Genomic DNA, 14,419 nt, shown 5'->3' with positions numbered 1-14,419 from the left:
CTTGAGACGTCACTTGTGTAGCCATTATCATGGAACTCTTGCTGTCCGCAACATGTATCTACCACCACCACAAGTTTTCCTGGTGTCCCACAAGGGTGTCTTGATCTTTCTTCGCTTGAGAAGGCGACATGCAGGCTGCTTGGTGACTATACACATGCTCTCATCACCTTTGTTTTGTAAGAAGAGTCATGATTTGGGGACAAATCGCCTTTAAGAGGAGGGGAATGATGAGAATATAGAGACCAAGGCCCATTCCATTCAAGCACATGAGGAATTGGAAGATTCAAGTAAAGACTAGTTCGCGGAGTACTAGCTTGCTAATTAGGGTTTTAGTTTCCATTATTAGTTGTTTGTTAGCATTAATAATTTCGGTCAATTTTCACTTCACTTTGGCCGAATTTGGAGTCTTAATTTTAGTCAATTAGTTGTTAGACATTTTCGCCCTTAATGAAGGGCAAGGTCATCCATTGGACATTCTAGGGTTTGAGTCCTGTAAGGCTATATATAGCCTAGGTTTTCATTCATTAAAGCATAATTCAGATTTTATAAGATATATGTGAGTTATTTCACTCTCTCTTGCCTCAAGAGAATTTCCTTTGAATACTTGAGAATTAATCTCAAGTTGTTCATCGAACTTATCAATCAAGTAGTCTCCTTGATTGTGGCGTTCTTCTATCCATACTTTTGGTTCACTAAATTTGCTAGTCGTGGGTTAAGGAATCTCCTTAGTTCGTGGCTCGTGATTATAGAAGGGTCAAAGTTCTGCCAATCATCCCAACTTGGTGTTCGTCTAGATCCGTCTCACATCAACAAGCCATTAATTAAACGTCATCAAGAACAAAAGAGGAGTTCCTTAGATACTCACCTTAAAATGCAAGAAAGGAAGCAACTAACCACCTTAGCCTTCCAAACAACTTCACAACCAACCTTAATATCACCAAACTAAGAGGTTTTATGGAGTAATTTGAAGATTAAATGGTTGAATTGAAAGATTGGGCAAGATTGGAGACTAGAAAATTGAGAGTTTTTCCTTTCTTTTCCCTTGAAGAGAACCGGCCAAGAAGCTTGAAAATGAAGAGTAATTTTAGTCAATTTTGATTTATTTGGTAAAGTCATGAATAGTGGTCAACAAGTAAGAATTAATCTTCAAGTGACACTTGTCACTTTCATTAAATGCTAAACTATCATTTTGTTTCCTCAACACTCATCCAAATGATATCCTCTAATTATCACTTAGCACCTAGTAAAATAAACCCGGTATCCAAAACTTAACCTAATTGGCCGAATTTTTCCGAACTTTTCGCACTAGAGGGTCCCACGTCCGGCATACGCTCTTAATTTCTCAAAAATTACCCGCTACTAGAAAAATCATCTAAAAACTATATTTACTCATAAAAATTATCTGGAAAATTTTCCTAATAAAGAAAATGCAGAAAAGCATGCAATTAAATAAAATAAAACCTAGAAACTGAGAAAATTACGGGGTCTCACACGCCTATCTAAGAAAATCGATCCTAATCCTACAAGGAAGTGTGGGAAGCGCCTATGAAAAAGAAAAAATAGGGTAAAAGTAATGCATGCACGTATGAGGTGCTTTCTTTTGAGGGGAAGGATTATAATACCATCAGATAAGGGTGAAGGTTCTAGGGTGACTACCCCCCTAAGATGCACGCGCGATATACAAATACAAATAAATGAAAGGAAACAAACAAACGATCGCATACGCGGATATTGAGACTGTGACGACCCCACATCTCCCAAGGGCGGACCCGAGGGTATCGGCGGGCCGCCTGCCTAGCTCGCGCCAGGACTCGAAACTTAAATCAATAACACGAGATAAACCGAAAGAGCACTATATACACAATATATATACAATCCCAAAAGTGTTCTAATCATCCCATTACATCCTTATGAATATAACCAAAATCAAAGAGTAGACCCTAAGGAGGGTCCTTATACAAACCACCAAAACTAAAACAAACATCCTAATTGTCCAACTATTACATGCAAATCTAACTATACTAGTGTGTGTGTCAAAAGTCCCCGCGTCCGCCCCTGCTAAGGAAAACAAAAGAAAAGGGGTAAGCTATATGCTTAGCAAGTAAACAGGGGCAAAAGCGTAAATCTCACATATTAACAATTACACAGTAAGAGTAAAGCAAAAGCAGAAAAATAACATCACATAATAAGGATACGGGTGGCTCCAAAGCCAATTCATGTGCCATGTATAATCTCCTGCCGACACTCCGTCGACCACAAATAATGGTCCGTAGAACTCCACTTGTTCTCCCACCGTACACCTTATCACCCTCTCTGGCCAGACACCTCACAAACTTGCTCGAGCAAATGAAATTGAGCTTGGTTCACAAGCTCGGGTCACAAACTTGGTCCACATACTCGGTGAACCGGATTCACAAACTTGGTGACATCAATCCAGGTTGGACTGACTTCGACCAAGCCCTAACCGGCTCGAATAGTCCATCTAGGTATTGAGATCGGGCCCCAAACTCACAAACATGACAAAATTATTCAAAAGTCACTCCGAGTCACAAGCTCAAGGGTTTTAGTTCCAAAATTGCTCATATACACAAGCCATGTACAAATATGTGCGCAAGTTAGGGTTTAGGTCGAGTGCGATAAAATACACCTTCGCCTAGGTACCCTCTTCATACATATTGAAACACATAAGCAACTAACACACAAGAGCGGCCTGAATACTTACACAACAAACAAAAGAACAAAAGTACGAAATTCGTGCCGCGAGGAGTAGCTAGTAGGCCCCACCGGCTCCACCTAACTAACCAACGTCTGAAATTGAAGATTGTGTCACAATTTATCACAAACGGCTACTAACATACTTAAAACAAGCAAAACGGCAAAATCGGCACATACGAGTGCGGAAACGGCATACGGATTCGGAAATGGTAACCTAATCGCTTTGCCGTCAAAGCTGTTTTGAATACAATTGAAGCTACGAGTGTCGGATCAAGGTACATGAGGTACCGTTGCGAAGCTAAGAGGAAGGGTTACAATTTTTATGAAGACACCTAAGTCCGGATCTGAACGGAAATAGGTCGAAAGTATGGAAAATCGTTCCAGAAATTCGCACTTTAGAGTGACGGACAGGGTATGTTTGCTGGACCAAAACACCCAGCTCACAAATCTAAATCAGGAAATTCCAAAGGAATTAGAAAGCTGGGACATAAGGCTAAAATGTGACGACCCCACCTCCCCCTAAGGCGTACCAAAGGGTTCGGCGGACCGCCTGCCCAGCTCTCGCCAGGACTCACTCACTATCTCTATCGAGTAATGTACACACAACCATGAACCATAAATAACAATCCCAATTCCAGCTTATAATTTACATTGATAGAAATCGAGGTACAAAGTCTCAATATACTCAAACTGGTTCAAGGCGTATACAATCCAAATACAAAACATTCTATTCGAGGAATAGCACGAGTACAAGTCAAAAATCAAACAACTAGTCTATGCTAGACTTTACATATCTCGCACCTCGCTCGTACCCCTGAAAGGAAAACAAATGGAGTGGAATGAGCTAAAAGCCCAGTGAGGTTCCAAATAGCAAATTGACCATTATTTATAAGTACGAGTTTTCGATATAGCAAAGTAACGAGCATAAAGTTCATAAAGTGTTCATAAATGTGAACAGTAACACGTCAAGTAGCAATCTTAAAATGAGCAAATGTAGAAGTTTTTCAAAAGAAACAATAATCCAATAAACAATAAGTATTCCAAAGCATAAGGATACGGATGGCTCTCAGGAGCCAAATTCCCCTTTGCATTACCAGAAGCTTGATCACGTAGTAGTTGACACTCCGTCAACTTTCAAGTGAGTAACTAATCCAGTAGAACACCACTTACACGACTCTCCGTCCACCATTCACACCCCCTACTGGGCCCAAAATCCTCAATAAACACGGGTGGTAATACTCGAGTATACCGATTAGTCGAGGAGATATCACTCCACTCGACAATACAAGAGACCCAGGGTTCGTTACCCAATCGACCAAGCCCTTGCCGGCTCGACTAGAGTAACTCGCCACAGGGTTTCTGGAATTCCAGGAAGTGCGCGCATCATAATCAAGTATATCAAGTCAATTGCAACAATAAACAAGTATATCACGTAAGGGCAAGTGCGATAAAGTACACTCTTGCCCTTACAATTCACGTATATAACATGTAATCAGATTGGTCACGTATCAAGTTCAAGTATCAAGTTCAATTCGGTATTTGAAAGCACTCACCAAAAGATATAGTGCCTTTACTGGTCACTTTCAGGTTATACTCCGAGTTCGGAGTCCAAATCTGCGATAAAACTCAATTTGAGAACTTTGAAACATGACTAGAGTTCGAAACTTAAACGTTTCGTTCAATAAAAATCAAGAGATTGAAATTCACTCGGATAGTAGTCGTGAAACACTTGCTCGCTTTTTAAACGATAAAACTTTGTAACATTTATACTTGAAATTGTCTTGCGAGTTGAAGTACAAGGAAAACATACTTCGAGCAATCATTATTTCATTTCTCAAGGGTACAAGTTCGGCCAAGTCCTTATTTACATACCTCGAAACAAGAAGACTCAAGTACCCTAGATGGTTCAAGTACTATTCATATCAATTCGACCCAAGTCGCAAGTGTATTTATATAGTCCTCGAGTGTAAATTTGGGCAGCATGCCCTTTGTGTTTACCTAATTTTCCAGCCATTTAGGCTTCATTATTTTTCTTCAACAACAGCCCAACAACATACATATCAGCAATTTATGTCAAGAGCCGTTCCATAGGCTCACAATATCATAACAACAAGAATCGCATCAAGTACAAGTGCAGAAACGCAATGTAGTTCAAGACAGATTTGACGTACAAATGCGGTAATACCATACCTGAGGCTACGCTTATCGGATTAAAACGAAACCTACGCCGTTTCGAAGCTAAGACACAGAGCTACAACATTCATGAAGGTCACTTAGTCCATTTCCTAATGTAACTTAGTCAAAATCTCAGATTACTAAACCAGAAACCAATTCACCGGCAGTTTAAACGCATTATGCTGTAACGGACCTAACTCAGTGTACACAAGTCCAAATCATGTGTTCTTAGAGGCATTTTAAAGCTACTTCAGAACACTACAACTTTCATGTTTTGGCCCAGAGCTAAATCAGAATGGATCCTGGTCAAAAATCGTGATAAACTGGACTGAACTGAAGAAACGGACTGCTGGGAAATTCTTAAAACAGCAAGGGTATTTTGGACTTTTCACGACCTCCGTTGCTCCGATTGAGCTGAAATTTTATAGGAACCTATAAAATGCCATTCTCTACAACTTTCCTTCTTTGACCAAAGGCCAAATCGGCCTATAACATATAGATACAATTTCGGACAGAATGCTTGGGAAATTTTCCAGAAATCTGGAATTTTTAGCTCTAAGTGTAATTTCCTCAAATTTCTGGTTCTAATCACCACTAAACAACCTTATATAACCTTAATTGCAACATTTACACATCATACATCACATTGAGCAGAAAATCAGAACCCCTAGTTCATCAAATAAATTGGGGAAAACCTCTAAATCATGCTAATCATCCATGATTCCACCACTATAATCAAACTACTAACTTAATTTAACAAAATCAAAAGCAAAACTTAGAGAGATGAGTTCTCTTACCTTGGTTAGAAGTCTCTAAAAGCAGCCCCAAGCTTTCCTTTTCCAAACTTTCACCACCAAACACTAGCTAATCACTCAAGGAGAAGATTAATCGGTTTAGAATTTTTGTTTCTCACTTGGATGGTGTAAATCAAGAAGAAAATGGTTGTTTCTTGCTCTCCCTTTTCTCTCTCTCTTGCTCGGCTGTGAAGGTGCAGAAATGAGGAAGAAAGGCTGCTAATATGGTGTTAATAAGACAAGAGGATTAGGACTAATTATGACCACAAGTTGGCCTAACACTTGGCTCAATTTCAACCACTCAAATTTTCTCTTTCCTTGTTTTTTCTTTGCCTTAAATTTCGGCCAATAGGAGAGCTAAGAGGGGGAAGATATTTTTCTCCATTAGTGATAAACTTGTATGGCAAGAAAGTGGTAGTCAAGTGGTGCGTTCAATCGGTAGTGCGCGGGACCCGCCGGTTCGCGCCGTTTTTCTTAAAAACACACGTACTAGGATTTTTACTTCCTATTTACTAACCTTATATTATTGCTACTACTCACATATTATTTTTCACTTAAAAGTCACTTTTAATCACCAAATTGATCCTTGGTCAGTACCGAAAATTCATCCGGCGAAAAAAATCGCGAAAACCCCAATTTTGCTCAAATCTTGAAACCGAAGTGTAAAACCCTATTTCCAGGTTCATCTGCACTTATTGTTGAACAATTGGGTAGTAGGGCCTTAATAAATAATAATTTTCAAATAAAAGGAAATTTTTAAGAAAACGTGAGGAATTTACAATTTCAATAATTAACATTAGAATCTCTAGTAAAATATGAAAGATTTAAGAAACCGTTTAATCACAAGTAAACTAGGGTTTTTGATTAAACATTAGGGTTTCTAGTCGTTTAAAACAAAATAAGGTTTTAAATCAAACCCGAAGAAATATACTTTAATATTTTCTTCACAAACAACCTCCTAATATTCGGGATGTTACAATCTCCCCTCCTTAAAAGAATTTCGCCCTCGAAATTCCAACGGGTACTAAGAGTCCTTTAAAGTCAGTCAGGTACTAGAAATCACTCCAATCCCTTATATATGACCTTATCATTTAGTAAAGAGCTAAGAGATAACCAAATAGAACATGCAAAAAGGGCTCAATTCGCATAACTAGCCCTAAGTTGAAACAAAAGTCTCAGATATTCGAAAAATTTAAAACATGGCTTAGCCTCAAGTCGAAAATTTTACCCCTGGCGGTGCTTGGAAACACAACAGGCAAAGCCACACAAATACGAATAAGTTCAAAAGCAAGGTCAAAGCAGGGTTCAAACATATAAGTTCAAAAGTAGATTCAATTACTTCAAGTTCAAGAAGCACGGGTACAAATAAGAACTCACTCGACTAGCCTATACCCAGCAATTGACATTCTCAAACAGTCGCCGAATTCAAATCCTCATATAGGTCATATTACTCATGTGTAAAAATCAAATCAGGTCCATTACATGTACGTAAGAGCACACTCACCAAAACAAGTTCAAGTCCCAAATGAGCTCATCTTAGTCTGTCTCAGACAGTTCAAGTATTGCAAACCCCTTTGATCAGTCCAATAACAAGGTTAAATGTTAGAATCATCCACGCATTAACCTTTCCATCAAAACTCACCTCAACTGCAATCAAGATACAGACCCTTATTCTAACGCTCTTCACTATATGATACCCAAGTACAAGAATCCACAATAAGACAATTCACAACTCGAGCCGGCCGGTCCCAAGAGCAAATCGTCCATATTAGAGATTCCCACCTGGCATAACTAACTAATGTCTCCAACAATAGACAATCGTTCCACACTTAACAAGTCAATTCCCACAGTCCGAGAACCTTCTCCCGGCACGAGCTCAAAAGGAGCTCTGATACCATCTGTGACGACCCCACCTCCCCCTAAGGCGTACCAAAGGGTTCGGCGGACCGCCTGCCCAGCTCTCGCCAGGACTCACTCACTATCTCTATCGAGTAATGTACACACAACCATGAACCATAAATAACAATCCCAATTCCAGCTTATAATTTACATTGATAGAAATCGAGGTACAAAGTCTCAATATACTCAAACTGGTTCAAGGCGTATACAATCCAAATACAAAACATTCTATTCGAGGAATAGCACGAGTACAAGTCAAAAATCAAACAACTAGTCTATGCTAGACTTTACATATCTCGCACCTCGCTCGTACCCCTGAAAGGAAAACAAATGGAGTGGAATGAGCTAAAAGCCCAGTGAGGTTCCAAATAGCAAATTGACCATTATTTATAAGTACGAGTTTTCGATATAGCAAAGTAACGAGCATAAAGTTCATAAAGTGTTCATAAATGTGAACAGTAACACGTCAAGTAGCAATCTTAAAATGAGCAAATGTAGAAGTTTTTCAAAAGAAACAATAATCCAATAAACAATAAGTATTCCAAAGCATAAGGATACGGATGGCTCTCAGGAGCCAAATTCCCCTTTGCATTACCAGAAGCTTGATCACGTAGTAGTTGACACTCCGTCAACTTTCAAGTGAGTAACTAATCCAGTAGAACACCACTTACACGACTCTCCGTCCACCATTCACACCCCCTACTGGGCCCAAAATCCTCAATAAACACGGGTGGTAATACTCGAGTATACCGATTAGTCGAGGAGATATCACTCCACTCGACAATACAAGAGACCCAGGGTTCGTTACCCAATCGACCAAGCCCTTGCCGGCTCGACTAGAGTAACTCGCCACAGGGTTTCTGGAATTCCAGGAAGTGCGCGCATCATAATCAAGTATATCAAGTCAATTGCAACAATAAACAAGTATATCACGTAAGGGCAAGTGCGATAAAGTACACTCTTGCCCTTACAATTCACGTATATAACATGTAATCAGATTGGTCACGTATCAAGTTCAAGTATCAAGTTCAATTCGGTATTTGAAAGCACTCACCAAAAGATATAGTGCCTTTACTGGTCACTTTCAGGTTATACTCCGAGTTCGGAGTCCAAATCTGCGATAAAACTCAATTTGAGAACTTTGAAACATGACTAGAGTTCGAAACTTAAACGTTTCGTTCAATAAAAATCAAGAGATTGAAATTCACTCGGATAGTAGTCGTGAAACACTTGCTCGCTTTTTAAACGATAAAACTTTGTAACATTTATACTTGAAATTGTCTTGCGAGTTGAAGTACAAGGAAAACATACTTCGAGCAATCATTATTTCATTTCTCAAGGGTACAAGTTCGGCCAAGTCCTTATTTACATACCTCGAAACAAGAAGACTCAAGTACCCTAGATGGTTCAAGTACTATTCATATCAATTCGACCCAAGTCGCAAGTGTATTTATATAGTCCTCGAGCGTAAATTTGGGCAGCATGCCCTTTGTGTTTACCTAATTTTCCAGCCATTTAGGCTTCATTATTTTTCTTCAACAACAGCCCAACAACATACATATCAGCAATTTATGTCAAGAGCCGTTCCATAGGCTCACAATATCATAACAACAAGAATCGCATCAAGTACAAGTGCAGAAACGCAATGTAGTTCAAGACAGATTTGACGTACAAATGCGGTAATACCATACCTGAGGCTACGCTTATCGGATTAAAACGAAACCTACGCCGTTTCGAAGCTAAGACACAGAGCTACAACATTCATGAAGGTCACTTAGTCCATTTCCTAATGTAACTTAGTCAAAATCTCAGATTACTAAACCAGAAACCAATTCACCGGCAGTTTAAACGCATTATGCTGTAACGGACCTAACTCAGTGTACACAAGTCCAAATCATGTGTTCTTAGAGGCATTTTAAAGCTACTTCAGAACACTACAACTTTCATGTTTTGGCCCAGAGCTAAATCAGAATGGATCCTGGTCAAAAATCGTGATAAACTGGACTGAACTGAAGAAACGGACTGCTGGGAAATTCTTAAAACAGCAAGGGTATTTTGGACTTTTCACGACCTCCGTTGCTCCGATTGAGATGAAATTTTATAGGAACCTATAAAATGCCATTCTCTACAACTTTACTTCTTTGACCAAAGGCCAAATCGGCCTATAACATATAGATACAATTTCGGACAGAATGCTTGGGAAATTTTCCAGAAATCTGGAATTTTTAGCTCTAAGTGTAATTTCCTCAAATTTCTGGTTCTAATCACCACTAAACAACCTTATATAACCTTAATTGCAACATTTACACATCATACATCACATTGAGCAGAAAATCAGAACCCCTAGTTCATCAAATAAATTGGGGAAAACCTCTAAATCATGCTAATCATCCATGATTCCACCACTATAATCAAACTACTAACTTAATTTAACAAAATCAAAAGCAAAACTTAGAGAGATGAGTTCTCTTACCTTGGTTAGAAGTCTCTAAAAGCAGCCCCAAGCTTTCCTTTTCCAAACTTTCACCACCAAACACTAGCTAATCACTCAAGGAGAAGATTAATCGGTTTAGAATTTTTGTTTCTCACTTGGATGGTGTAAATCAAGAAGAAAATGGTTGTTTCTTGCTCTCCCTTTTCTCTCTCTCTTGCTCGGCTGTGAAGGTGCAGAAATGAGGAAGAAAGGCTGCTAATATGGTGTTAATAAGACAAGAGGATTAGGACTAATTATGACCACAAGTTGGCCTAACACTTGGCTCAATTTCAACCACTCAAATTTTCTCTTTCCTTGTTTTTTCTTTGCCTTAAATTTCGGCCAATAGGAGAGCTAAGAGGGGGAAGATATTTTTCTCCATTAGTGATAAACTTGTATGGCAAGAAAGTGGTAGTCAAGTGGTGCGTTCAATCGGTAGTGCGCGGGACCCGCCGGTTCGCGCCGTTTTTCTTAAAAACACACGTACTAGGATTTTTACTTCCTATTTACTAACCTTATATTATTGCTACTACTCACATATTATTTTTCACTTAAAAGTCACTTTTAATCACCAAATTGATCCTTGGTCAGTACCGAAAATTCATCCGGCGAAAAAAATCGCGAAAACCCCAATTTTGCTCAAATCTTGAAACCGAAGTGTAAAACCCTATTTCCAGGTTCATCTGCACTTATTGTTGAACAATTGGGTAGTAGGGCCTTAATAAATAATAATTTTCAAATAAAAGGAAATTTTTAAGAAAACGTGAGGAATTTACAATTTCAATAATTAACATTAGAATCTCTAGTAAAATATGAAAGATTTAAGAAACCGTTTAATCACAAGTAAACTAGGGTTTTTGATTAAACATTAGGGTTTCTAGTCGTTTAAAACAAAATAAGGTTTTAAATCAAACCCGAAGAAATATACTTTAATATTTTCTTCACAAACAACCTCCTAATATTCGGGATGTTACATAAAACATTGATGTTTTGACCAAGACCTGAATCCACTCAGAACAGAACGAAAATTGAGTGCCAAAGTACCCGTCAGAACTGTCCAGATTCAAAGGCAGTTCTGACGATCAATCTTGTTTTGGTCATAACGAGAGCTACGGAACTCGGATTTTGACGTACTTTATACCGTTTCGAAGATAAAAAAAAGATCAACATTTATTATGAAGGGATAAACACCCAGTTCGTACGTTATCAAAACGGATAAAACATGGGCAGAAGCAAAATCCAAAACGTAACACACTTCAGGGTACAAAACAGGTGCTAGTGTTTTGTCTATAACTCGGGCTACACTGATCCGTTTGACCTGAAAGTTTGCAGGAATATTCAGGACATAAGAGGCTACAACTTTCATGCTTTGAGGAACTTCTGAATCCATACGTGACATCAATAAAAAATGAAGCCAAAGTTCGGATGCTGAACTGCCCTAGTTTTCCAGATTTGCCGGTTTTGCGCGCCGCAACCGTACAGTCCGTTCTATGATTCTTATACCAACTTTTCTAACCACTTTGATACCCAACAACCATACGTATATCAGCCCATTAGTGGTCCAAAATTCTCTCCTTATTTTACCACAAAATTACCAAACACTAACCAAAATCCCTATCCTCACTTCATTTGCACTAATGAGCTTGCTCTAACATCCAACTAACCAAACCCCAACTCACTAGGCATTAGCCAAGCTAAACTATCCTAATGGAGTCTAGGGTTTCATGAACCAAATCTGATTTTACCAAAATCTAACCATACAAGAACAATCACTACACCACAAATCCCATCTACAAATCAATTTCTCAATCAAGGCAACTAAGGAAAACATTAAAGCAAGAAGCCCTAATTTTTTTTTCCTTTTGACCGAATTTCCAACAGCAATAAAACACTAAAATTAATCATAAAACTTCAATATAAACATCAAATCCACCATACAAATCCATAATCACAACAAAATACATCAATTCCATAGCTTAAAGATTAACAACCCCAAAATTTATCTTTCAAAGAAGATGGCATACCTTCAAATGAGTTTGGTAGATGATCAAACTTCAACAATCAAGCTCCTAAGTTGTTCCCTCAAGCTTCAAAGGCAAGATGAAAGGCTAGAAGATGAAGAACTTGAAGAATTTCTTTCCTCTCTTTGCTCTCTCAATCTCGGCTCTCTTCTCTCTTTTTCTCTTGTCTTGTTTGTCTTGTGATTATCTTATAATCCTAAGGTAATAAATAGTCAAAGACAATAAGAGATATTTTTAGGCTAACCAATCACATAAAAATGCTTTATTTGCCTTTTAAACCCTTGCACCTCAACCTAGTTTTTATTCTACACTTGCCCTCAAACATTTGATAATCTTTCAATTAACTCCATAGGTCATAACTTAATCTAGTTTAAAACATGTAATCACGCTTAATTACTTCACTAATCACTTTCCTATCTTAATCATCTATACTTAAACATACTTTTTCCATAATAAAAACAATCAAACAACAACTTTTATATCTTTGGCAAAATTGGGGGTTTTAAACCCCACTTAAGCTTTCTAATAAATTGTAACACTAGAGGTTTGCTAATCTAGAGTTTGCTAACCATTTCAAACTTGCTAAACCTTTGTAAACTAAAACAAATCCTAAACTTACGTATACCAAAACACACACTAGAACACCGAATATAAATTATAGCTCGAACCTACGAATATTAATACGTAAACTAGGGTTTTCAATCTTAACCAAGATTAGGGTTTTCTCCTTAGCCCTAAAACCCTACTTGCACCACACCGAATAATAAATAACCCTAATATCAACTTACGAACTGACTGGGGCCTCACAATCTCCCCCACTTAGGACAATTTCGTCCTCAAAATTAATTCTTTGGTCAAAGCGTACCTTCGAAACCCGCCGAAGGGTCAGTCACCTCTTGTTGACCCATTGCATACACTCTTCCTGGCCCTGTTGGTCGATTTCCCCCGGCGTTCGTCGGTTTTGTTGTGGTCCCTTCTATTGGTGGTTTGAGTCCTTCCTTCTGCATCTTAGGGCACCGGGCAATCAGATGTTCGGTGCTGCCACATTTGAAGCACTTCCGTACCGAACTATTTTTCCAGCAATTTTCATCGGTGTGATTGCCCCCACAGAAACCACAGGTTGGCTTAGTGGCCGTACTTGACCCTCCTCGGGGGCTCTTGTACTACCTAACCTCGCCCAAAGTTGTTCAGAGTTCTTACAGGTCGTGGACCGTCTATGCCTTTACTCATCTTAGCAAGTGGCTCGTTTCGCAAGCTCTGTCCAACCGCGGAATCGTTCGAGCTAGGTTGCCTCCTTTTCCGGTCATGGAAGGCTTTAACCTGTCCCCTGGCAGTCTCAATCCGCTGTGCTTTTTCTAGCGCCTGGCTAAATGTGTCCAGCTGTGCGACCGCTAGTGCTTCCTGGATCTCCACATTCAAGCCTTGGGTAAAACGGCGAATTCGCTTTTGCTCTGTTAGTACCAGCTCTGGGGCAAAGCGAGAGAGTTTAGTGAACTGAGTCTCATACTCCGCCACACTAGATGCCCCTTGACGCAGGCGGATAAAATCATCTTCCCGTTTTTCTTGCACAATGGGAGGTAAATATTTTTCATTAAATTCCCGTGTCAAGTTGATCCAGGTTCAGGGGATTTGTTCGCACTCCCACTTGGTTTTAACCACGTTCCACCAGGCTCGAGCGGCCCCTTCAAACTGAAAAACAGCAAAAGATATATGCCGCTCCTCCGAATACCTAAGTGCGGCAAATATATCTAACATACGGTCCATCCAGACCTCTGCTAGGTCAGGATTGGGTCCACCTATAAACTTAGGAGGTGCAAACTTTTGGAACCGTTCTAAAGCACGATCCTCTCCCTCATGATTACCTGGATTATGTCCCGGATTATGTCCAGGATTCCCAATACTGCTTCCCTGGCCCTGTGGATTTGTCATTCGCTCTAGTAGATCGGCCATCCGTTGAATGGCTGTGGCGACTTGATCCGGCCCATTTTCATTATTTCCTTCAGAGCCTCGTCCTTGCTCCCTATCTCTACTTTGACCACCGGAGTCCATTTAGGGGTACGCGTCTATAGATCGGAACGTAACATGTACTTATTGTCCAAACTATAAGCAAAAGAGGGAACACAAAACTTATGCATACAAGACATACAAAAGATAAGTTCTAAAATGATACTCAAATATAGACATATATTTACAAAGTCACACCAAAAAAAATTTACAAATTACCCGACCTCCAGTCGGTACAAAACCCAATACACACATAAGCACCGGCTCCAAAAATCTAGCCAGTCAACCAAATAACAAAAGGGAGTAGTCATGCCAGTTCTAACAAAAGTAATCCACCA

Source organism: Coffea arabica, chromosome 10e, assembly GCF_036785885.1.
Source record: "Coffea arabica cultivar ET-39 chromosome 10e, Coffea Arabica ET-39 HiFi, whole genome shotgun sequence".
Classification (NCBI taxonomy): Eukaryota; Viridiplantae; Streptophyta; class Magnoliopsida; order Gentianales; family Rubiaceae; genus Coffea; species Coffea arabica.
Note: the sequence above shows the minus strand (reverse complement) of the source record.